This window comes from Anolis carolinensis, chromosome 1, assembly GCF_035594765.1.
Source record: "Anolis carolinensis isolate JA03-04 chromosome 1, rAnoCar3.1.pri, whole genome shotgun sequence".
NCBI lineage: Eukaryota > Metazoa > Chordata > Lepidosauria > Squamata > Dactyloidae > Anolis > Anolis carolinensis.
In genome coordinates, this window is record NC_085841.1 from 205,467,161 (window position 1) to 205,494,076 (window position 26,916).

At 39.6% G+C, this 26,916-nt stretch overlaps 1 protein-coding gene across 3 annotated transcripts in view; it reads left to right on the forward strand.

Moving 5' to 3' along the window:
* Positions 1 to 26,916, forward strand: part of pde11a (phosphodiesterase 11A) — a 240,910-nt gene that overhangs the window by 74,741 nt on the left and 139,253 nt on the right. The window lies entirely within an intron of this gene.

The window sequence follows — 26,916 nt, forward strand, 5'->3', positions numbered from 1 at the left end:
AGTTTCTACTGCATATCATGGTTTGTTGGACAACATTGATTCATATCTACTTACTCGATATTTGAGAATTTTAGTTTTTTATCCACTGCATATTTTATGAGTCTGTTGTCATTCATTCCTACTAATTGAACAGAGAGCTTTATTCCCTAAGGGAAAATCCTGAGAAGTGTTTTCTGGCTGCATCAGTTATGCACAGTGGTCTGAGAAGGTAATAAGGTGCATTGAACAAGTTATCTGTGACGTCCATTTTATCTTTCAGGTTTTAAAATGTTCTCTCACATAAAAGCATTATCACTCTTTGCTTATTGGGAAAGTGCCCTTTCAGTATATATCAAAATTCTCTTCACAGTTCCTCCTGTGTTTGGAGGAAGAGCATGTTGACAATGTCTTCTGACTTTGCAGTGGATTTACTGCTCAGAGCTGACTCCATTTTTGGGAGCATAGTTCACTGATATCTCAAAGCTGATGCCCTGTAAGCATATCCATAGTGCTTTTACTGAGTCCCAATGCTGTTGGTTCCATAATATCTTGGTATAGTCCTTCTCATTCGGAATACCAGGATTGTGCTATAGGCATGATTGTGGATATATCTAGGCAGTTTGATTCCACTTTTAACAACCATGGCTAAGGTCTTTAGCCTTCTATGTCAAAAGCTGCTGGTGCCTCACCAAACTACAAATCCCAGTATTAAGCCATGGCAAGTAAAGGGGTGTCAAACTGCATTAATTCTACAGTATATTAATTCTACAGTAATGGTTTTATTCTGATAGATAATAATAATAATAATAATAATAATAATAATAATAATAATAATAACAACAACAACTTTATTCTTATACCCCGCCCCATCTCCCCGAAGGAACTCGGGGCGGCTTACATGGGGCCATGCCCGGACATAACAATATAAAAGCACACAATGCAATAAAACAAATCAATCAACAATAAAAACAGTCATAAAAAGTCAGCATACAAAATAGGTATTAAAAACATGAGTTGAATTCACGTATCTGGGCCAAAGTGCAAAATATGTTGAGGTCATCAGGGAGGGGTAGTTACCCAGCCGACGTAGTCGTTAAAGTGCTGAGTGTAATACTGAGGAGGCATACATATGGGTCTATGCTCAGTGGGCAAATAGGTTGAACCTACCAGGGTCAATCATCAAAGGCCTTCTGCAAGAGCCAAGTTTTCAGGCTCTTCCGAAAGGAGAGGAGGGTGGGGGCCTGCCTGATCTCCCTGGGGAGTGAGTTCCAAAGTCGGGGGGCCACGACGGAGAAGGCCCTCTCCCTCGTCCCCACCAACCGCGACTGCGAGGGTGGTGGAAGCGAGAGGAGGGCCTCCACCAACGAGCAAAGAGATCGTGCGGGTTCATAGGTTCATAGATGCACCTGGTATCAACACTTACAAACAGAGGTCATACATATAAGGCAACCTATCAGGAAACTAAGAAGATGCACACCCTGCAAAAAATTCTCCCTGAAAAACAGTTGGCCACTTAAATGTCTTGGTTGCCATCAATCCTACAGTAAGAAAATGTTGATACTCCCAGTTTTCTGCTACTTAAACTCTTCAACAAGAACCAGTACTGTATTCATAGATTATAGGATCTGTCTTAGAGGATGATATTTGAAACAAGACCATCTTGGAGGAGGCTTATCAGCAGAAAATGAATTTTGAAATCTCAACTTATCCCATGATAAAAACTTCTTCTAAAGTATTACATTTCCTCCATGCACGCACAGGCCAAAACTCACCATAAAGATTTCAGTGGTGGGAGCTAGAGTGAGGCTACCATAATAGTTGGTTTCAATATTGAGAATATATATCACAGTCTCCAGTCCCCGGCCTCCCCCCTTCCTCTTATAGTATACGTGTTACCCATATTTTTACAGTGGCCAAGGGAGAAGCAGGATTGCTGTCCATGCTATGAGTAATACCATATTTTAAGTAGCCCTTAATAATATAGATCATCATAATCATTCTTAACAGTTCTAATAACTGTTCAGATGCCATCAAGGACCAGTTTCTCATACTCTTCATTTTGGACCCTCTGAATGTCTCCCCTGTGTGTGATCTACAATTTTGGTGCTGCCTAATTCATCACACCAATCTAATTTGCTGGCTTCCATTCGCACAAAACCTTTTGTATTTCCTTTGTACCCATCCTAGTTATGGGGGCATCCAGGTAGCCCCTTAGAAGCGAGAGTTTCCGCTTCTTCAAGTGGGTCATCCAGATGACATCCCACAGAAAAACTATTGCATTTGCCACAAAACCAAATGGCTCCTGGTGAGTTTTCTTTTTAAATTTAAGGTTTTTTTTTTGGGGGGGGGGGAGCGGGGTTGGATGGCCACATGTCATCCTTGGAATATTCAGAATGGCATGGGGACAACCAACCGTCAAAGCCTGTTTTTCCCTGCCTGTATGGATTTAAACCCCCTTTGGAGCAGGTCTCTTAAACCCGCTCTAAAGTGAGTTTAATATATGTGTGGAACTGCCCTATGATTCCCATTATGACTATTACATCAGCCAAATCCTGGTATTCACCATACAGTGGCTGCTGTGCTGACTACCATTGTTATTGACTACAAGAATTTTCAAGTGAATGGTCTAGTCTTCTTGGCAGTGCTCCTTCTTTATTCATCCTTGTGCAAGACGAACTTGCTTTTCAGTGTCTGCAGAAGTAGGATTCATGAGAAGGATATTCTAAAAGTGGTTTAGATTCTTTGGAATTAGTTCAGATTTCCTCATCCTGAGGTCTAAAAGACCAGGTACTACCATCTCCTTCTGATGACAACAGAAGTCACTCAGACTTCCTTGAAATGGCTAGATGCCTTCATCTCCTGAACATTCTCTGCATTCCCTTGACATTTGAAGGACTTTAGGATTTTATACCTAAATTTCATTGAATCCTTTTGTGCCTTTCTGGAACAAAGAAAGGTTATTCTTTGTTATCCTACGGTTTTGCTGGTGAAAGTGATTCTGCTGTTATCACATAGCTAATCTTCTACTTCTTTTGCACCATTGGGCATATCTACACTGACCACTTAAATAAGTTTGAAAACAGTATTGAAGAATGTAGTCTCTATTTTCAAGAAGGGAAAAAAGGATGACAAACAATTACTGTCCGGCCAGCCTCACGTCGATAACTAGGCAAAATTCTGGAAAAGATAATTAAGGAAGTGGTCTGCAAACACTTAGAAAGGAATGTGGTTATTGCTATTAGTCAACACTGATTTATCAAAAACAAGTCATGCCAAACTAATCTGATCTCTTTTTTCGATAGAGTTACAAGCTGGGTAGATACGGGAACACCATGGATGTAGCATACCTGGATTTCAGTAAGGCCTTCAACAATGTCCCCCATGACCTTCTGGCAAACAAACTAGTCAAATGTGGGCTAGGCAAAACTAAGGTTAGGTGGATCTGTAATTGGCTAAGTGAACGAGCCCAAAGCGTGCTTACCAATGCTTCCTCTTCATCCTGGAAAGAAGTGATGAGTTGAGTGCCATAAGCAGGGCTCCGTCCTGGGCCTGGTTCTGTTCAATATTTTTATTAATGAAGTGCAAAGATACAGAATGGGGGACACCTGGTTTGACAGCAGTCCGCGTGGAAAATATCTTGGAGTCCTTGTGTACAACAAGTTAAATATGAGCCAACAATACGATGTGGTAGCAAAAAAGCCAATGGGATTTTGTTCTGTAGAAATAGGAGTATAGTGTCTAGATCCAGGGAAGTCATGCTAGCCCTCTATTCTGCCTTGGTCGGACTACGCCTGGAATAACACTCTGTCCAATTCTGGATACCACAATTTAAGGGAGAAGTTGACAAGCTGGAATGTGTCCAGAGGAGGGCAACTAAAGTGATCTAGAGTCTGGAGAACAAACCTTATGAGGAGTAGCTTAAAGAGCTGGGTATGTTTAACCTGCAGAAGAGAAGGCTAAAGAGGAGACATGATGATAGCCATGTATAAATATGTGAGGCGAAGTCATAGGGAGGAAGGAGCAAGCTTGTTTTCTTCTGCCCTGGAGACTAGGATGAGGAACAATGGCTTCAAGTGACAGGAAAGGATATTCCATTTAAACATTAGGAAGAACCTTCTCACTGTGAGAGGGAGCTGTTCAGCAGTGTAACTCTCTGCCCAGGAGTGTGGTGGAGGCTCCTTCTTTGGAGGCTTTTAAACAGAGGCTGGATGGCCATCTGTCGGGGGTGCTTTGAATGCGATTTTCTTGCTTCTTGGCAGAGGGTTGGACTGGATGGCCCATGAGGCCTCTTCCAACTCTATGATTCTATCATTCTAAGTGGTATCGTTGTACAGATGATGGCCCTGATGGTGATTACACAAACTACACATCAATTATGCATATTAAGGGGGTTTTTTGGCACATTTTTGTGGGTGTTAAATGTCTGAAGTTTGAAGCTAGTTCAAACTGCATTAAGTGGTCAGCGTAGATGGGGCTTTTGAAGCCATTCTTCAAATGCTTTCTCAGAGTGCATCTTCAATGGCATTTTATGATGAATGGGTGCTGAAAGAACTCTGGTGCTTACGTGGTGCACAAAGCTGATTTGGTGTAATGCAGCCTTGAAGTCGTGGGATATTCCAATGCCTTTTCAAAATTGTGGAGTAACCAGTGACTTTGGCCATATGCAGTCAACTGTTCTGCTTCCTGTTAAGGAAGTACTCCACTCTGGATCAGCATTCCCCTTTTCACCCTGTGAAGTTGCACCCTCAGAGGTGTGGCTGTACCAGAACTTTTTTGGGTGGTCCTATCAATCCAGCACTATCAACACTACCATATTGGCCCTCCTGCTAGAGATGATGTGATGTTTTGCCAAGCAGGTATATTTGTATTATTTTTGCATTTTCTTTCTTTTTTGTCTTTTGAATGTCTTTATTAGTGCTTTTCTACCATTGTGATACGTAGACATACTGACAATGAGACAGACAAGACTACATATTGTATGACGACCAAATAGAAGTTGTGCCGACCCAAATGACATAAAAAACAAAAAAAACCCAAACAAACAAACCAAAACCAAAAATAAATAAATAAATAAATATATATATATAAAAAGGAGGGGATACATAAGGACATTAAGGCCCAGAAATCCTAACAGCTGGTAAACTGGCTGGAGTTTCTGGGAGCTGTAGACCAAAAACACCTGGGGACCCATAGGCTGAGAACCACTGCACTAGGTGAACATGAACTATTTATGCACCCTCAGCCCTAGAAAAGTCCATGATAAGAGTCACCATGAGTCAGAGCACTTAGCTCAACAACAGTAGCAACAACGTCAAGTTTGATATGTGTACTACATACACTCTGCAATGTTTCTTACAGAGGGTAGTGTTAAGACTGAACATAGTTGAACTACTAATTTTGAGTATAATGGACAATACTGAATTGCCAAGGACTAAAGAAGAAGCAGTATTGCTTCTCTGCAAAGATTCTCATGGGTATTAGTGAACATAGTTACTTAATGCTATTAAGCTGTGAACCAGCTTGCTCAAAAGAAAGGTATTGATTTCCCATTTTCAACATACCACAGTAATTTGCAGTGCATTTACAGTAATTCCTTCAACTTCCTAACCATGAGAGTAAACAGTCACACACTGCTGTGTTGCAATCAGGATTCTTCATTACTTTCTTGTCTCCCCTTTGTCTTGGTGATACATTGAGTCATCAGATATCAGTATTTTCTCTTACATTGTTTCATTACATTTTCAGCTGCATTTTGTGCAAGGATGTATCAAAAGAAACTCTGGCTAGTTTTTGTTGTTATAACTAAATTTGTTTTAAAAGTGCAAACCAAGCAAAGAAAAGGATTGCTGTACAAATTCAAATAATGTAATTAGGCTGCTTAGAGAATCTGTGTATTGATGTATCACTTGGTGGTTCTAACCTTCAGATTACAAAATTATATATTTAGTAAGAATTGAAATATATAAAACCATGAATGGCGTGGAAAGATAATAAATCGTTTGCAAATGCTGAACAACTGTTTGTAAATATTACAACATGATGCATTCATTGGCATCACATATAAAGGCAACTTTAAAATGTATAACTATTGCTCTGTTGTGTGTACCTGCCAATGAACAATGCCATACCATTATTTAGCAGGTCAGAAAATGCCCCTTTTCCCACAGTTCCATCCCTCTTGACATCATTAAAGACCCTTCCCTTTTCTGATGCTCATTCCAGCTTTTGTCCCATGCAGGGAGAGGCACAAATATCCACGTTTGTCTCTTTTTGCATAAAAGATGGAGCTGATATTTTGAGAAATTAACTCTTTGTGATAATTATTTGTGATAATCAAAAATGGCAAGCAATACAATGCACATAGGGAGTCCCTATGTCATCTCAGTAATTTGGATGAGTGCCTTCTTTATGCAGTGTATGTCCTGATCAGTCTGGAAGGCCCACACAGAGAGTTTGCAGATGATGCTCCAATCAGTGATCAGAGATAACATTGTCAATTCTTCCCTATTCATCTGGGGTGGAGTGGTGCTTGGGCTGAAAGGGAACCAAGTCTACAGGATGGGGTTGACCTACAGGCAGAAGGTTCCCCATCCCTGGATTAGACAAAATAATTGAAATTCGGTATCAATCATTGTGCAAGATTTTGAAAACATTTTTGTGGATGGAAACCAATAAAGTCTTGAAAAAGACATTGAAGTGCTTCTAAACAGAGGGTTTTTGGTAGGCACATAGAGCCAATGTACTTAAGTCCCAGGGAAGGTGGAGGGGAACATATCTGAACAATAGTTCAATTTCAAATTCCCTCATGAAAGGTGTTTTGCCTTAAAACTCAGAACTATGTACCTGAGTTTTCCCTTTTGGCTTCATTCATGGTTTGTGATATATAGATGGTTATGCTGGCCACCTGACCTTGGAGGTATCTACAGACGAAGAGATACAAAGAGTATCTCTTTGTCTTAGAAATAGAGATTAACACCAACTTCCAGAGTCAGACACGATTAGACTTAATGTCAGGGGAAAACCTTTACCTTTAACTATGGACAAGGGGGATTCTTACATACATGTTTTATATTAAATGGACTGGGATGCTCTAAAATAGATACTGGCAGATATGATCCAGCACACCTAGAAAAGCCTTAAAATATAATATGTTGTTGTTTGTGAAACTATTCCAGTGTCTCACTGTGAAGTGAACTCACCCAGGTAAACAGAACAAACAGGAAAGACTTCATTTAGAAACACAAAGATGATCAGTTTCCTGAGGGTATCCAGATGTCAGACACAAACGCACCTTGATAAAATCTATATTGATCTGTATGCTTTCTATTGAATTGTTTATATTTGCACAGGCCGTCTCATTGTCTCATTGGGATATAGGGCCTGTTTGGAAGGGCCTTCAAGAGGCTGACTCTTGTGTATACTGGACTTGACCTATAATCGCCTTTTGGATTATTTACCTATTGCCTCAAGCTATTTGGTTAGTCCAGTCTGGGTGGAGTCTCTGAATAGCACCAGCTTCAAACAGACAAATGACAGCTCTTCATTCTTCCTGCTACAAGGGAGACTCCATCCATCTCCAACATCAGTGGGAGTCCCCAGACAAAAAGAACCTGAATCCTAACTTGACTGCTTTTCAGCCAATCAGGGGAGGGAACGGGAACTTTGAATGACTGTCAAAGGAGATAAAATATCTTGCATTGCGTTGCATGGGTATGTCCTATTGTTTCAGAGCAGAGACTCTATGCCAGACGTCCTTTCAGGCCTGAAAGCTAATAAACGTATATTTGTTGCCTTCAAACCTGGTCTGCTTACTTTCATCTAGCTGCCAAAGCAGTAAGGCACGCAGGGTAATGGATCTAGACCGCTCCTTTGGCTTCACTATAATCCAGCATGAGGGGGGAAATAATCCATTGTGAAAATAATTGCTTCAGAGTAGGCACTTCAGGTTATAAACCTAACACCCTCCTCTATCTATTTTATGCATCTATATCCTAGAGTTACCTTTTACACTTCTTGTGGAGTAGTACAGACATTGAATTAAGTCACGGCATGGAAATGCACTAAATTTCTAATAAGATAGTAGAAACATCTTGATATGTGTTCTTGGTAGAGAAGCTTGTTCTTCAGCTTGAGAACTGTTAGTACAATGAAATAAGTACAGCAATTTATTTTCCAAGCAAATAAAAACAGACATAATAAATCCCACTCTTGTGCATCACTGATGTTAATTATGCTAGTTAATATAACAAATTTTAAATATTGAACTCTTTTCAAGGAGTATCATTGTCAAGTGGATAAGGGAAAATTTTTAGTAGTCAGCAACATTCTCCTTGTCCGAGAAGATATTTGCAGTTTACAGTTGCTCATCATCTGTGGCATATCTGTACCTGAGCTATGCCATTACATGATGCGATTTAGTTCATATGTTTCAACATAGAAACAACTGATGAAGATGTCTTCTCTGAAATTAATCCCACTGTACTTCTTCCAGGAAATGTTTAGAGATTAGATAATGTCTGCCTAGCTTTTTGAAAGCATTACTAGATCATTTAATGGTTGGACTAATTTTAGTGCTTGCTCTTGCCCATCATTTTGAAACAGCTTCAGAATAGGCTTGTTACCAATGTGTTTTGTAGGCAGCACTGAATTATATCTTTCTGGGAAGACACTGCCATTAGACAGACAGCTGCTATTAGCCAGTTGTTAGGGGTGTCACGAAAAGGCAGCAAAACTGTTACCGTTTTAATATTTAGAAATGTTATATCAGGATGTGGTGTTGGCTGATACTATGCATCTTGACTTGGGGAATGGTACTTTTTGCTATTCTGTCTTGAAGCAACTTGCCTTCAAACTACTCTACTGTACCATATTATTCCATATTTTAATGAAGGCTTTTGCTGTTGACTGACAACCTGTCCTGTAGCAGATTTGATGAGGAATTGATTGCTTAGGCATTTTTATGAGTTTATGTCACCTTTGAGTGCTATCAAAAGCCATTACTCATGGACATACACGTGTATAGAGAGAGACTGAGAACACTTATACATATATAAAATGGTCAAAACCTGAAAAGGCAGCATAAAAATATTCCCATGTGGACCACCAATCCTTGAGAGTACATTAAACGTTTTACGTATTAATAAATGGTGCCTCAGCTATTATCATACATTACAGAAGCTATGCTATTGAAAATTTGAACTCACTTGTTGCCATTAACATGTTTTACATATGTTTCATTGTAGAGAGATTTTAAACACCATAGCATACTTCAAATTACCATCAGAATTTATGGAAGTGATGTTGGCACTATATTTGACGCAAATCATAGAATCATAGGCCCCTTCTACATGGCCATATAATCCAGATGATAAAAGCAGATAATCCAAATTATCATCTATGAATTGGATTATACGAGTCTACACTGCCATATAACCCAGTTCAAAGCAGATAATCGGAATTTTATATGGCAGTGTAGAAGGGGCCACAAATATGGAAGAGACCACAAGGGTCATCTTGTCCAAACTCCTGGCATACAGGAACACAGAATTCACTCCTGACAGACTCTGTTTAAAAAACCCCAAAGAAGGATACTCTATCACAATCCTAGGCAGTGTATTCTACTGCAGAGCAGTTCTTTCTTTCAGGAAGTTCTTCCTAATGTTTTGGTAAAATCTTTTTAAATTCAGTATGAAACCATTTATCCATGTCCTAGCCGCTAGAGTTGCAGAAAACAAGCCTTCTCTTTCCTAAATATGATACCTTTTCATATATTTAAATATGGATATCATGTCTTATCTTAACCTTCTCTTCTATAGGCTAAACATACCCAGCTCACTAAGCCATGAGCCATAGTTCCCAGACTTTTTACCATTTTGGTTGCTGTCTTTTGGACACATTCCAGAATACTGCCCAGAAGTGGAAACAGTATTCCAGAATAGAGCGATACTCTATCAAAGCAGAATAGAGTGATACTATTATTTACCTCAATCTCTAGACACTATATTTCTATTGATACAGCCTTAAATTGCATTGACGTTTTAGCTGCTGCTGTTGAATGTTCAGTTTGTGGACTATTTAGACTTCTAAATCCCTTTCACTTGTTGTTAGTGACAGCCATACATTACTTGTAACATGGAGCCTCAATCTGTATGCAACTCATTGAAATACAATTTGCAGTGCTAATATAGTCATATTGATTAGATCAATGGTTCTCAACCTGTGGGTCGCATCCCCTATGGGGGTCGAACGGCTGTTCCACAGGGGGTTGCTGCTTTGGCTCCTTTTCCTGTCTTTTCCTGTCTCTCCACCCCCCCCCCCCCCCGGCGGCGCAGGGCGGAAAGGAGTCATGGGAAGTCGCTTGGGGGCACGCAAGGGGAGGCGGTGGACCCTTGCGCTCTCCCTCTTTCTTCCCTTTTCCTTCTCTCTCTTTCCCTTTTTGTTTCTCTTGCTTCCCTCTTCCCCTTCCTTTCGCTTTTTTTCTGTCCCTTTCTGTCTTCCTCCCCCTCTTGTCTCTTCCCTTCTTTCTACCACTTCTCTTAATCCTATCTCGTCTTTTCTTCTTCTCTATCCCTCTTGTTTTTATTGATAATTCTCTTACTCTTCTCTTTTTCTTTTTTCCTCAATCTCCCTCCCTTTCTCACCTCCCTTTCTTTCTATCCATCTCTTTTTCTCTTTCTTTCTGTTACCCTCCCTTTTTCCCTCTCCTTCTCTCTTTCCATTTTTTTTCCTATCCATCCCTTGGTTTCTCTTTCTTTTCCCCTCCTCCCCTATCTTTCTTTCTCAGCCTCAGAGGAAGGCAATGGTGACAACACAATCTGGCCAAGAAGACCCTGATGATTTTGACCTCAGATTTCCAAAGGCCAGGTTTGGTTTGGAGTCACATCAGAGCAGCCTCCTTCTAAAGAAGAGACCTTCTAATCCACATCCCTGTTCAAGTCTTTGCAAATTCATCTCTCCTCTTAAGCATGTACAGGCAGTCTCTAAGTTACAAACAAGTTAGGTTATGTAGGTTTGTTCTTAAGTTGAATTTGCATGTATGCCAGAATAGATACATTTCTTAAGTGTAACTCCAGCAATACACACACACACAAGCTTTGAATAGCATAAGGAAGGGCTAACACCCCTGTGGTGTTTGTTTTGCTGTCTGTGCCCCTGTTCAGAAGATGTCACATCACTCCGTCCCTTTGAGAATTGGATTTTGAAAAAATTGGAAACAAGGATTGGAGATAAAGCTTCAGTGGAGACACTTTCCCCCTTGATAACCCTTTCAAGAGTGAACTTCCCTTCTGAAGGATAGATTCCTCTCCCTCCCTGTTGTATCAGCCCCATTCTTAACTAGGAGTCATTTGTAACTCAGGGTTGGCCTGTAGTCTGAAGAACAACATCATCACACATACATGGACAGTCCTAAGAGATGAAGATATGAAGTAGCAATGAAAATAATTTTATTGTTGGGGGTCACCACAACATGAGGAAATATATTTAAGGGTCGTGGCATTAGGAAGGTTGAGAACCAGTGAATTAGATCATTATCCCTCTATTTGTCTGGTTGAGAACTCTATTTGCTTCTGTGACTATGATGGAAGGATGTGGGCATAGCATTTAAGAAAGTATTACAGTCAGTCAGGCTTTTAGGCTCTAATTTCCCATTAATATTTGAATATTAGTACATTTCCAGCATACAACCCAAATCCCTGCTTATTGACCAATTAGCATAATTGGTCTGTTTTGCTGATTTTTTAATTTTAGCAGACTTTGGTCATTTGCTTTTTAAGCAATTGCAGGTTTCTCTAATTGCCTGCAGATGGGGCAAAGTGTCATGCTACTAATGAATTAAAAAAAAAACACAAGAAGCAGTGTCTCAGCTTTACAATGACACTTAGTCAACTGGGGATAAAAAGAATAGGTTGTCCAGCTGGTTTGTCAATTCAAGAAGTTTGCTGGTAAGTGAAAAGCTGCTTTGTGGAATAATGAAAGCCAATTAAGTGCCTCTGATACTTCTTTCTGTGCAGCCACTTTTCTGCTCCTCTCCCAAAATCATTACAGTTTTAACGTTTGTCCAGACTGTCAGAATTAAAATGTATTTTATTGTTACAATTACACAAGCTAGCCAACAGTTTTAAGTGTATTATTGCAATTTTGCTAGAGTAAAATATGCGTGCTGTGACAAAAGATTGTTTTCTGTATATCCTATTGATAAACGCAGAAGCACTACTTTACTACAGCTGGAATCCAGGCTGTCTGGCCAGAAAAAGTTTTTAGTGCATTTATTTACTGTAACTACTCGCACTTAAGTCAATGTCATGAATAAGTCAAGGGCAGGTTTTGGAGCCAAAATTGTGGATTTTGATATGATCTGAAAATAGGTTGTTGGTCATTCTGCAGGAAGAGGAAAGTGCTGCCCATAGTTGCCACCAGCACCATTTCTCCACCCAGGCGTTCAGAAATGCCACAAGCAAAGTTATGGTGGAGAGAGAACAGGGGGTCAGTGTTCTTTCAGGTCCTTTCAGGAAGGACTAAGCCCTCTTGCCTGTTGCTTCTCTACTTAAAGATGTTTCATTTTCTTAAATAAGAAAGTGTCGTACTTGACTATTAAGAAGTCAATTCCAGATTTCAGGGTCTTTTAAAACTAAAATATTTTAAACTTATAGAATCACTAGCTGTGCCTGGCCACACATTGCTGTAGCTTATGGGAATCATTTGTTGGCCAGGTGGAATAGTAGTGAATAGCCTTGCAGCCTCAAAACCTAGCCATTTTCTTCTTATGGGAATCCTTGTTTGGTGAGCTGGAATACAATGGAATAGGCCTGCTGCTTGGGAGGCTGGGTACTTGCGTTCTAGGGGAATGGTTTTTGGGCTGCCAGAATTGCCATGAACAAGCCTCGCTGCTTCAAAACCTGGCTCTTTGGTATCTAGTGGAATCTTTGGTTGGTCAGCTTCAATAGTACAGATTAGTATCACTGCTTCAAAGTCTGGCTGCCTTCTACCAAGGCTAATCCTTTGTTGGTCTGGTTGAATTGCACTGAATAGCCTTGCAGCTTCAATGCCTGGTTGTGTTATAGCTAGGGGAATCCAAAATAGTCTAAAATCCGAAATCATCCTAGTGGGTGGCTAAGATCATGATACTTTTGCTTTCTGCTGGTTAAGTTACACAAATTGTTCAAAATGCTGCATATAAAATTTAGACTTTTTGTAAAACACAAATTAATGTCGTGTTTAGACTTGGGATCCATCCCCAAGATAGCTCATTATGTTTATGCAAGTATCCCAAAATCAGAAAAAATATCAAAATACAGAACCCTTCTTCTGATCTAAAACATTTCAGATTAAGAGATACTCAATTGTACTGCAACACTGTGTGATTCTGGAAGGCTGCAAAGAAAGATGATGTCATCCAATCCAAATGCACAAACATATTGATCCACATGAATGGTCAAATTTCAGTGTGTTTGCTATAGAATGCTATTCCCTTGGTATATTTGATGCTAAGTGTAAATATGTAGGAAAGGTATAAGTAAACTGGCTAATTTTCTTAGATTCAGAGATTTCTGACTGACTCAATTTAAGATAAATATAGCATATAGAGCTTTAAAAGCCTTGTGATGCATAAACTTAATGGCAGTGGAAACAAAGTTCAGTTCAGTAATGTTTATCAGCATTCTGCCACCCAGAAGAATTTTTAATAAAAATACTTTTTGAGATCTTTTTGTAAGTTCTGATTTTATTAAGACCTCTTATTAAGGGAAGGATTCTAATTATACAGTCATACTCACAATACATTATTTAATAAATGTTTTTGTGGCAACACTGTCCTGAATTACGTAGAATAATGTTGATAGACAAGAGAGACTATAAACTTATAAAGACATTAGAATCTTTCTTGGAATTTGGACATTGTGCTATTCCTGTTTCTTCCTTGATAATCTTAACGTGGAGAGACACACATTCTAAAAAACAGTCTTTGCCAAACATAGAGGCTCTTCATGCAGCTGGAAAAATTCTATCATTTCAAGGATCCTAATCATGTGGCTCCTCTCTACATGACCTTGAGATTCTCCTGTTCAGACTTTTTAAGGCAATAAGCTTTATGGCCTTCTTTCACACAAAGGAGGAAGCCATGAAAATGAACAAAATCTGGCTACCAGTATTAAAAAAAAACCTCCGAAATCAGGACAGTAAATAAAGAACAGCACTAAAAAAACCAGGAGAATTCCAGAGAAGAAACAATCAGGGCCAGCTAACACCTCCCAACAAAGAATGCCTCCAGGCAGAAAGCAGCCTGGCTTTGAAGCTGCAAGGCCATTCAGTGCTAATCAAAGTAGCCAGTTGCAACATTCACACTTTTCTCCAACAGACAAGAGTTCTTTCTCCCACCCTGGATATTCCAGATATATAAACCTCACTTGGCTAGTTTCCAATAGACTTCACAACCTCTGAGGATGCCTGCCATAGATATGGATGAAACGTCAGGAGAAAATGCTTCTGAAACATGGCCATACAGCCTGGAAAACTCACAGCAACCCAGTTTTTTCACACTCTTTGTCCCTGGTGGTTTCAGCTTCTTTATGTTTTCGGGGTGAGGAATGGAGACGTGATGATAAAGTTTTCTGCCTATATGGACCTTCTTTGTATTTCCCCCCCAAAACAAGAAGAAGACCTGTAGACTTGTAACAGCAACAAATGTGTGCCTGCATGCGCCCCTCCCCTTAATAAAGATTGCACCAATTTGGTATTCCTGCACTCACCGGGCCTGTCAGTCTCCTTATGAGCATCAGGAGGTAGAAAATGATGAGGGAGGAGGTTGGCCAAAGTGGTCTAATCTTCAATTGGCCTGTCCAAAATGCATGTAATGCACTGAACTGCATTATATGAGTCTACTGACCAAACTGGGCCAACATGGTCTAATACTCACACTGGCCCATCTACAATGCATATAATATACTGAACTGCATTATATGAGTCTACACTGACCAAACTGCATTATATGGCAATGTGGATGGGACCATGCGTTTTTGCCTGCCTACTGTCTTCATGCCAAAAAGAAGGCTTCTGACCTTCTCTGGTCACATATCAACCTTTCTGACAGTTTGGCATGATGATTTGTTGTAAGCTGTTGCATCGATTTATGAAATATGATTCAGTGTAGATAAACAGCATAATAATTGTCTGAACAGCAGAAACCACAAACACCCACTTAAGAGGGCTATCACTTTTAGAATTATTAGGAAGTAGGTCTGCATGGATTAAGTGAAGTGCTTGTGCTTGTTAGATTCTGTAATGTGAATAAATGATCTTAGTTATACAGTATTGAAAAGCACACTATTTATGTACATTTGTACAAATGTATCATATTTTAAGATAATTATATCTTATCTCCTGTGCTGGTCTATGACCGAAATAAATGATTTGATTTGATATATCTTATCTTAAATGTTGTCTATCATTTCCTTGCAAAGGAGTCAGTGACTAAGCAGTATTTGAACTCATTCTGAACATATTCTGAACACATTTTTTTAGAATAAATAAGTGACTTTGTGTGTGTGTGTGTGTGCGTGTAATTTTTAAAAAAGTGGTCTGTGTGTGACACAAGAGCAGTTAAATTAATGATAGCTAGCAGGCACCATATTTTTCCTGCCAACATGGTACTAGTATAACATCAGGGATAATTAGCTACTGCCATCCAAAGAGACAAAGCAAATACGGACAAACAAAGAGCTGAAAGCAAATGTGAAATGAGAGAAAGGGCAGGAAAATTTTAAAAATGGATAAAACATAATATTTATTTATTTATTTATTTACAGTATTTATATTCCGCCCTTCTCACCCCGAAGGGGACTCAGGGCGGATCACATTATAACACACATAGGGCAAACATTCAATGCCCATAAACACATCAAACAGAGACTGAGAGACACACGCAGAGGCAAGTTAACCTTCTTCTGAGGGGGTTAACTGAGGGGGTTAAATATTTTGTTTGGTGTCCATTCTCCCCGGGGAGTAGGAAAGTATAATCCCCAGGGACCAAAATGTTTTAGCAGGAGTTGTATAAAAGCCTTCTCTTGGCCTCAAATGCCCCAGATCTCCTTAAGGGGCAAAGAGGCAATTCACTTCACATTTGTGGGCTTCCCTGGAGTGTTTTAGGTTCAAGAGAAGCCTTTTCTCTAATGGAGCACTTCCTTTTGGAAAATTATTTGTTCCTTGAAAGGGATAAAGCCCTCAAAGGGGGGATGACCTAATGGGGTGTATGTGTCCTATACAGTCCCCTAATTCCTAACAGTTACACATCCATGTTCTGTGCCTCTGACACGAGAAGAAGCACAATTTGGTAATTCATGAAATCAGAAAAATTACTAGGGCACTTTTAAAATACATCTCAGGGCTTGCTAGAGAAATTGACACTCTAGTTTTACTGCCTGTACAATACGTACACTCCTGGCAAGATGTAGTCAGAAATGAAATGAGTGTTGCCCTTTTGTGGTCTCTTGACACAGCATCCAAGGCATCAAAAGACCCTGTGATGCGGACTAACTCCTGTAGTAAGTCTGCATCACATCCTCCTTAAGCTTGGCTCTGCATTGTTGGGAAAAGTAACAAGCACACATGGAGTGTGAGTGTGGGATGGGCAGATCACATGAAGCTTTAAATCCATAAATTCCTCCAAACCATAACCATACTGCTAGTAAGAATCATAGTTAACCATGAGTAGAGGAACTGGCACAAATAATAAAAACATGGAATAACAAGATTGGGGGAAGGGGGGAAACCCCTCACATATCCCTCTCTTCAGCATGAATCTAGTGGGTCTTTAAATATCTCAAATATGCAGATACCAGGACACTCAATTAATCATTTGGATGCCTCATGCTAATCCATTTCCCAGCCCGCATTAAAGGGTAGATGGGCTGTCATTGCTACTCTCTGTTATCCAGAACAAATGAACACAATTCTTGCTATTTTATTTCATAAATTGACTTACGGCATTTATTTTTCCATATTCTTTATGTAGGTGCTAAAATCTTGGTTTTGAACACAGAATTTTAAAAAGCTAATTTTGTTTGTGTACAAACAATAATGTAAATGTTACTTTTTCTTCCTATGAATCCACTAGTGTATGTTTAAAACATTCAGTTCCCTGAGATTTTGCATTTCTCTAATTCTAATCTTTTGTTTTAAACACAACAGGGTGCCTTTATCTAAAATACTCAGAGGGTTAGACTGTTTATTAAAGCAATGAAAACTGGAAGCCCAATAAATGTCAGAAACAAATTTCTATTTATTGGATAACTATGTATGTCCTTTGTTATTAATAAAATGTTATTAAATGAAAGGCAAATTACAAATATTGTGTCCCAATTTGCAGAAAAACAAAGTATTTGAGGTTTGTATCTCCGGTCTCAAGTCAGCTATGCTTACAACTTGGTTTTTAAGCCTATAGAGATCTGTACTTTATTGGATTGTTATTGTTATCTGGTACCACTGAGAATGGAAGTAGTGAATATCTGCTGCCGAACCTAGTTGGCTATAACAATCAGATTACACACTCTGTGGCTCTGCAGCATATATCTGCTTTGGCTGGCGCTGCAGCAGCTGAGTTAACATTACAGCTGTAGGAGAGAGTGCCCCGCTCTGACCAGCGTCAGCACTAATTCGATCAGAGCTTTGTGCTGGTGTCTGATCGCTTTTGCTTCCAGTTACAATTGCTACTGCAAAGCAGCACCAATTGTAAAGGCGGACTAGTGGACCCAGAAGAACTACTTTTTGTGCAGGTTTCTTCTTTTCCCACTCAGCCATCTCCAGTTCTATTTGTTTTTTTTCACTCCAAAAGCTGAAGTCATATTAGCAGCTCCGCTGGGGAACTTTCAGATTCATGTCTATGTCACAGGCAAGACAGAACTGCATATGAAATAATAGGAAACTGTCAGCTTGGGAATATAAGGGGAGATTGAGAGAGAAAGTCACTGCACTGCTAGCATGTCAGCATAGAAGCAGAAGGGACCCATTGCAATAATAATAATAATAATAATCATCATCATCATCATCATCATCATCATCATCTTTATATTTCACTCTATCTCCATGAGATAGAGTGAAATATAAAGTTTATTATTATTATTATTATTATTATTATTATTATTATTATTATTATTATTATCTCCCCTGTTTTCAATCTGCTACTTGGGAAGGAAGCTGGGACTGATGGTGGGTGTTCACCTCAACCCGGGCTTGAACTGACGACCTTTCGATTGACAGGATTTTCTACACTGAGGAAGGTGATGGGAATGTAGTGGTATAAGGAGATGGGTTTGGCTTTTCTCTCTTTTTTGTTTGCTTAATTTTAGGATGCTGAATTGGGTAAGTTTAATTATATATATTTTTTATTCAATGTTGCATGGTCTGGGAGACCCAGCATGGCATAGTAGTTTAATCATTGGACTATAACTGTATACTAGGATTCAGATTCCCAGTAGGTGAACCTGGGTAAATCAAATCCTCTCAGTTTTAAAAAAAAGTTAATGCCAACACCCCTTTGAATAAATGTTGTGAAGAAAGCCCCATTTCAGGGTCAACATAAGTCCAAAACAATTTGAGGACACAAAACAACAATGGACACAACTTGAGGACACAAAACAACAATTGTTGTATTGGGATGATCAATATTTTTATGATGTATTTTCTTCTTTGGGATGGAAATTTCTTTCCAACATTAGGAAAACTCTGTGGGAAAAATAATTCAGCATCTCACTTAGCTGGCTGACCTGTCAAGTGCCGCCCCCCCCCCCCCCCCCAAAATCCTGGGTCTCCAGGCGATCTGCTGTTGAAAGTAGTTTTTTTGTATGTACAACCCATGCAGTCTCATTGGATTCAGCAAGACCTGATCATTCTTAAACTGTGTTGGATTGTACTCTTTTGCAACGATCTACAGAACAATGGCATGTAAGGTTTTTTATTTTCCCTGAAAGATCAAGTGCAAATGTTCAGAGAAACTTGAACAAGGGGGTCTTCAAGTCCTTTCAAACTTCTGGTGACCCCCAGAAGGTCTGTTGGCTGGGTGAGTGCCATTGCTTTCCTCTGAGGCTGAGAGCATGACTTGCCCAAGGTCACCCAGTAGGTTTCCATGGATCTGTAGGAATTCAAACCCTGGTCTCATGCACTCCTAGGCCAGCACTTAAACCACTCCATCACACTGACTACCAATCAATGTTTGCAACATTAATTTCCTTCTTTTAAAATAAATTAAGAACTAATGTCAGTGTGAGGACTTCCATGTATGTATTGAGACATTTCTGTGTATTAATTGATTATTCAGTAGTGCCTTTTATATCCCACTTTTTCAGGGATATATATTTATATCCCATCTTTTGTGGACTAGATTCTACATTTTTCAAGTGCTATGCCATTTCTCATAACAATGATATTTTATGGGCTATCATTTGGTAAACTAGTATGTTTTCCCAATACATACATGAGAAAATGGAACCACTGTGGTATAGTGGTTAGAACATTTTAGTCTGGATGTGTGAAATTCAGATTTGGCTTGCTGCACAGGTGCAAAGCTTAAGGTGAAGGTAACGGTTTTCCCCTGACATTAAGTCTGGTCGTGTCCGACTCTGGAGGTTGGTGTTCATCTCCATTTCTAAGCCAATATCCGTAGACTCCTCCAAGGCCATGATGGGATGGAACACTGTTACCTTCCCGCCAGAGCGGTACCTATTGATCTACTCACATTTGCATGTTTTCGAACTGCCAGGATGACTGCAAAGCTTAGTGTATTTTTTAAAAGTCCACATTTCTCAGTGATTATTAATTGAGAGGATTATTTTGAAAATATGATTCAAGTGGTCCCATATAAGCTGTCTTGAGCGGTTTAGAGGAAGGAAGGAATATAAATGTAAACAAGTTAAATTTTGTTCATGTCAGGAGAAAATTGAGAAACTGCAAGTGGCTTAGGGTGTCAGAGAATTGGCCGTCTGCAAAGATATTGCCCAGGGGACACCTGGATGTTTTAAGGGAGGCTTCATACATGAGGAGCTAGAGCTGACAGATGGGAGCTCACCCCGCTCCCCGAATTAAAATTGCCAACCTTTTGGTCAGCAGTCCTGCCATCACAAAGGGTTTATAACCTATTGTGCCACCGGGGGCTGCAACAAGTTAATAAAGACTAAACATGTGAATACTACTAGACTGCATAATATTCCACATTTTAATTAACCAAGGTCTGATTTATTGTTTTCAACATAATTTTAATTTCTGTGATACCAGTTATTCACATGTTTCAGAACTTAATAAATCCTGGAAGTGTGATCGTCATCTTCACACTATATATAGATTTCTCATAGGTTGGTAACAGTAGAGATGTGGCATCCTCATATTTCCATTAACCCAAACAGCAACTAATCTTGGGCGTGTTTTCCTCATTCTCCGTCACCCTTGAAACTGAAAATCTTGCTACCTCTGTGTAAGAGGAATAATCTGTCCACAGTGCCATCAAGTGGGTTTACGCTGTTACAACACCAGCATTTTCTTTGCTGTAAGCAAGTGCAACATTCACAGCAAACACTTAATGACAAGCTATAGTCTAGTAGTAAAATGCAACATGTATGATTTAACTGCAGGTCACACATTCCCAAACTGTACACTTGGGATGTTTAAACTGGTTCAAATCTAACATTCATTTAGGCAAAATGTTTTTTAGGACAATGATGCAGTATTGATTGATTTTGGCATAAATAAAAAACCTGAATATGATATAAATTAAGAAAAATATGGATAGTGGTGCATGAAGCTACAGGTAGTAAGTGACAAGACAGGTCTTTGTCTCTATTATTTGATTCTTTGATTATACAATGACATGATTCCAAATCTGTGGCTGCTCAAATCCAACTACACACAATGGCATATTAAAATGGTGTCCCTTATATTATGTTATGTTATTATATCATTTCATTTTTGTGATGCTACTCGGAAACTACACATGGACTAGTGCAAGAACTGGTTATTTAAATTAAATTTGTTTAGACGAGCCCAGAGTGTTTTGCCTCAGTTTTCACTATGTACTCGTGAAAAATGGGAATAAAAATTGCGTATTAACCAGAATGATCATAGGGATAAATTAAATGTAGATATGTTGCTATGCGCTCTGGGTTTTATGAATAACAAGAGTTATAAATCCAAAGGTTTAACAATTTACACTATTTATAACACTTTGAACTTCTCTGAGGGGAGAAGAAGCAAGAACATCTCTCAGGGATACTATTAGCACTGTCTGGTGTCTCTCATCATACATCTTGTTCCATAAAAGAAAAGCCACCTAATATTAGTTTGAATTACACGCTATTGCCATTACTAGTTGTTCAAACTTTCCTTGCCAGGTATTTTACAGAATTGTGAGTGGATGTTGACTGCCACAAGAATGCAGTGCAGAAGAATAAAATCCCAACTGACAAAATTAACAAATTTTAGGCTGGCTCTATAGTTTGACATTACTTTAGCTGTCTTGGTTCAATGCCATGGAATTCTGGGATTTGCAGTTTGGTGAGGCACCAGCACTCTTTGGCAGTGAAGGCTAAAGAGGCTTGTAAAAGTACAACCTCCATGATTCCATAGGATTGACCCATGACCGAGTGGTATCAAACTGCATCCATTCTGCAGTGTAAATTCACCCTTAATTTGGAGAAAAGAAGCAGAGATGCCAGCAGATGTGAAATACATAATGGATGGTGATGCAATGGATAGTGTTAGATTAGCATTTAGGAAGTCCCAGTTCTGGCTTCCTTAAGCCATTAAACTGACTGACTGATTTTGTGGTGTCTCACAGGGTGATTGTGAAGAGAAGCCAGGGTACAGGAAACCAACACATACCACCCTGAACAGGGAAAAGATACAAATGTCAGTCAGTCAGTCAATCACTCAATCAGAGAATGCTGACATGAAAGTTTTAATCATCCGAGGGATGTGTCAGGCGTCTGTGTTTTAGCACTTGATGACAACTTCATCAGGAGATAATTGTTCTATGGAATTAAGCCAGCATTTCTTACTCTGGGTTGCTGTGAGTTTTTCGGGTTGTATGGCCATGTTCCAGAAGGATCTAGGAGGGAAGGTCAGGGAGCACAGTGGATGTGCTTTCCTAGTCCTCTGAGGATGCCTGCCATCAATGTGGGCGAAACGTCAGGAGAGAATGCTTCTGGAACATGGCCATACAGCCCGGAAAACTCACAGCAACCCAGTGATTCCGGCCATGAAAGCCTTCAATAACACATTTCTTACTCCTCTTGTAGAAATTTCTACAGGGTGAATTTTTCTGTCACAAAACTGCAAGAAGCCTGTTCTCATAACAGAATACTGTAGAATCAAAGTGCAGTAAGGGTTCGCCTTCTCTTACATCTGCTGGGTGTAAGGTGTGAGTGATAATTAGGTGCAGAGAGACCAGTACACATAACATACAATCTTTTTGGAGGATTACTTGTTCACTTTATATTTAAATCTGAAAGTTGTTCAATACAGTGTCTTGTACAAAATTAATGGGAGAGACTTAAAGAGATACCTACTTTAAAGTTAGTGTACTAGTTCAATATTGTCAGATAGGTATGCATATTTATTTATTTATTTATTTATTTATTTATTTATTTATTTATTTACAGCATTTATATTCCGCCCTTCTCACCCCGAAGGGGACTCAGGGCAGATCACATTACACATATAGGCAAACATTCAATGCCTTTTAACATAGAACAAAGACAAACAAACATAGGCTCCGAGCGGGCCTCAAACTCATGACCTCCTGGTCAGAGTGATTCATTGTAGTGATTAATTGTAGCTGCTCTCCAGCCTGCGCCACAGCCCGAGCATAGCATGGTTAGAATACTGATTAGCCATATAACATTCAAATTAATTTTCTTTCAAAGTGCTGTTCCTCTAAAGCAGTGGTTCTCAACCTGTGGGTCCCCAGATGTTTTATCCTTCAACCCCCAGAAATCCTAACAACTTGTAAACTGGCTGGGATTTCTGGGAGTTGTAGGCCAAAACACCACAGGTTGAGAACCACTGCTGTAAAGGAAAAGATTCTTGGACAAAAAGAAGAATTAGCTTTGAGAATAGTGAAATGACTTTTTTAAAGGAAGAAAAAACCTGAGCTGCATTTTCTAAATTTTAAATTGTTCAAAAACAATATGATCAGACATCAAGCGTGATGGCATATGCCTACAAATATTTTGGTATAGCACTTGTTGGTTTTAATGTTCCAGTTCAATCCATTCTGTCAACTACTAAGCTTGATGTCTGGAAAGTATTTTTGTTTGTTTTTAAGAAATGCCAAGAGCAGCAGCTTTATACTTGTGAAAACTGAATTAAAAGACATAGTCTGTTAGTCTGGAAAATGAGTATGCAAAGGAATCTTGTAGTATTTTAAGGACAAATAAGGAGAAAGAAATTGGTAGCCTAAGCTTTCTGAGGGCCCTTCCACACAGCCACATAACCTGGAATATCAAGGCAGGTAATCCACATTATCTGCTTTGAACTGGGTTATCAGAGTCCACACTGCCATATATCCCAGTTCAAAGCAGATAATGTGGGATTTTATTCAGCTCTGAGGAAGGGGCCTTAGACATAAGGTGAGTCATTATGTCCATTAAATCCATGGCCAGTGCAGAGTCACCCCTATGGTCTGGGCTGGTCCCAGAGGTAGGCGCATACATCCTGCCAAACCCAGACCAAGTCGCTACTTGGTCCAACCTGCCTGAGACCACACTGACACTCACTGTTGTGGCTTAGCCTTTGCCTTTGTGTGATTCTGATGTGCCTTTGTATGGCTCTGATGAAGATTCTGGGTTATATGTGCTTAATGATGGGATTCAGGATGAATTCGAGGATGACTCTGATGCTGAGAAGTATAGCAGCGTTCCAGCTGTGGGAAATGAAGAGTTGTTCCCATGGGAATAAATCATGATGTTGTTTCTATTGAGGAATTTCAGGTGCAGGGCGTAGAAAGGGAGGATAGCGCTTTGCCGCCTGATAATGAGCTCAGTGGCCTTTACTCTGGGGATCTCGATCGGGCTACGAGACTGGAATTTAGAGGGTTGCGGAGAAGCCTTCGCCTAGCCAATAGACGAGAGTTCAAAGGGCAAAGAAACGCCTTTATGTCATGCTTTTAAAACAGTCTGTTTGCAGAGAGCTCTCTGTCAATGCAACTCCATCACTTGATCTAGAAGTAAGTCTGCTTTCCTGTGCCAAGTTTGCTTTCCTGTAATATCTTGTGGATATATTCTGTTTGTTGGGACTTTTGGCTTCCATGAAAAGGACCTTGTTTTATGCCCTATGTTTCTATGGACTTATTGCTTACAGCCTTGGTTTTGTACCTATCTTTTGGAACTGAACTTTTTCCCTTTTATGAACTATCTTTTGCCTATTCTAAATAAACTACAAAAGACTACTTCCTGTGTGTGGCTTGGTGTCTTTAGCAAGGTGAAGCTCGCCTGAGGTGCGACACTCACTGGACCCCCAGTTCACCGTCTTTATTGCCATTGCAGCTCCCAGCCAGCTGCAGAAGCTCCATGTGAGCCCCTGGCCATTGTGGGTGCCCTGTTCTGACATCAGCCCCTCCAAGTGCCATCCCAGCAAGTTGTCCCAGAAGTATATCATTGTCGATGATATCATAAACCATGGAGAAGTCTTGCAAAACCAAAAGGGACACACTCCCCTTTCCGGTTCTCTGTGTAGGTAATCCGCCAGAGATCTCTCCCTCCCACAGCTAGACTGGAGCCCCCAGTGGTGCAATGTGTTAAAGCCTTATGCCAGCGGGACTGCTGACTTGAAGGTTGGGTTGCTGACCTGAAAGTTGCCGCTTCAAATCCAACCCAGGGAGAGCGCGGGTGAGCTCCCTTTGTCAGCTCCAACTCCATGCGGGGACATGAGGGAAGCCTCCCACAAGGATGATAAAACATCAAAAATATCTGGTCGTTCCCTGAGCAACGTCCTTGCAGACGGACAATTCTTCAACACAAGAAGCAAGTTACAGTTTCTCAAATTGCTCCTGACACAGAAAGCAAAACAAAACAGCCAGATCAGAAACCAGAAACCAGATTGAAATGGATCTTAATACTCCATTTCATCCAGAAATCTCTAAGGTTGGGAGGCCACCATCCACTTCAGATCTTGTCCATAAACAATAGATTAGACACTAGCCAATAATTATTCATTATAGAGGGAGTTGTGAATGACCTTTTCAGAAAGGTCCTCACAGCTACCTCCTTTAGTCAAGTTGGTGTCTACTTTACCCTCTTTGACTTCTTTGATAAACCTGGAAGGGCAAAGGTCTATTACACATGTGGTGATTCTCTCCTCTCCAAGGACGTTCACATTCTCAGACTGCATAAATGGAAAAGTATCAATGAGCTCAGGACAAGCAGGCACCAAGGTTGTATTCATTGTTAACATATCAACTACAGCATCCAATTTGGAGCAGATCTGAGCAACCTTATCTGCAAAGTGTTAGCAAATACTTTGCAAGGGGCTGTTGAATGATCTGCATTTTCTGGTTGTGAACCAGTTTGCAATAGCCCTCTATTTCTGAATTTCCTCCTTATTCAACTCTGAATAATTTATTTTGTTGTGATAGATGTGTTGCAGTTTATAAATAGATCACAGAACCTCTACAAAGAGAAAATGAAATGTCTAAATTCCTTTACAGTAGCAGGAAAACATAATGTGGATGCGATACACATCATTGTTTTAAAGTGGATTAGAAGGGATAACAGAAGCAGGAAGTCTACTGCTATTTCTTCTATTATAGTACTTGATATAATACAATTAAATATATAAGAAGCAGTGTTCGGGATCAGATCAAAGATCTAGCTAATCCAGTATTCTATTCCTTCTGTGGAATAAATGCTTGTGGGAATCCCACAAGCATGACTTGTGTGCAATAGTGTGCAATAATGTAGTTGGTTCTCCACATTTGTGAGTTTGACTTTTGTAGATTTGTCACAGTTCTGAAATTTGGATAATCCATTGTTCAAGATACCCTGCTTGTTATGAAAACTGAAACCATACAGCTCTCCTTCAAAACAGAGCTGTAATCCATTTGAAAGTCTACCATACCTAAAATAAAGTAATCTGGTTTTGAATCAAATTTGATTTGGAGTATTTTCTCCATTTCTTTGTTAATTTCCTGCCAAAACCTTTTTATTTTTCTACATCCCCTCCACATATGCATAAAATCTCTGTTATGTTTCTGGCATTTCCAGCATTTCCCATCCCCTTTTCCTTTACTGAACTTCGCAAGCCTTTCCGGTGTGATGTACCATCTATAAAATATCTTAAACCAGTTCTCCTTTAATTCTATTGCATATATTAGTTTTTGATTCTTTCTCCATATCTTCTCCCAATCTGCTAGGTTGATCGTATGACCTATTTCCCTTGCCCATTTTACCATCACCACTTTTACCTGTTCATCTTCTCTGTCCCATACCAACAGTTGTTGGTATAATATTTTTTATTATTTTTGTTTCTGTTTTTAATATTCTGTCCCAGCATGTTTCATTTAATTCAAAGCCTATTTTTTTATCCTCTTGGAAGATTCCCCTTATTTGCCAATAATTTAACCATGTCATTGTGGGTTCCATTTTTTTAATCTCTTCATATGGTTTAAGACTGATCTCTTGATTTTCCATTCTTAATATTTGCCTGTAAGTCAGCCATTTTTCCCTTGGCACTTCTCTCATATGCTCCGCCTTGAGCGGGGAAAACCACATTGGTACCTTCTTGTAAAATCTTTTTTTGTATTTCTCCCAGGTTCCTATGAGCGCTGCCCTCAAATAGTGGTTTTTAAAGTTTCTTTCCTTGCTAGTTTTCTCTCTACATAGGTAGCTATGCCACCCTTTTCTTAAATCCTGTCCTTCTAAGGCTAATGTTTTCCTTTTAGTTAGGGTGGTCCAGTCCTTTACC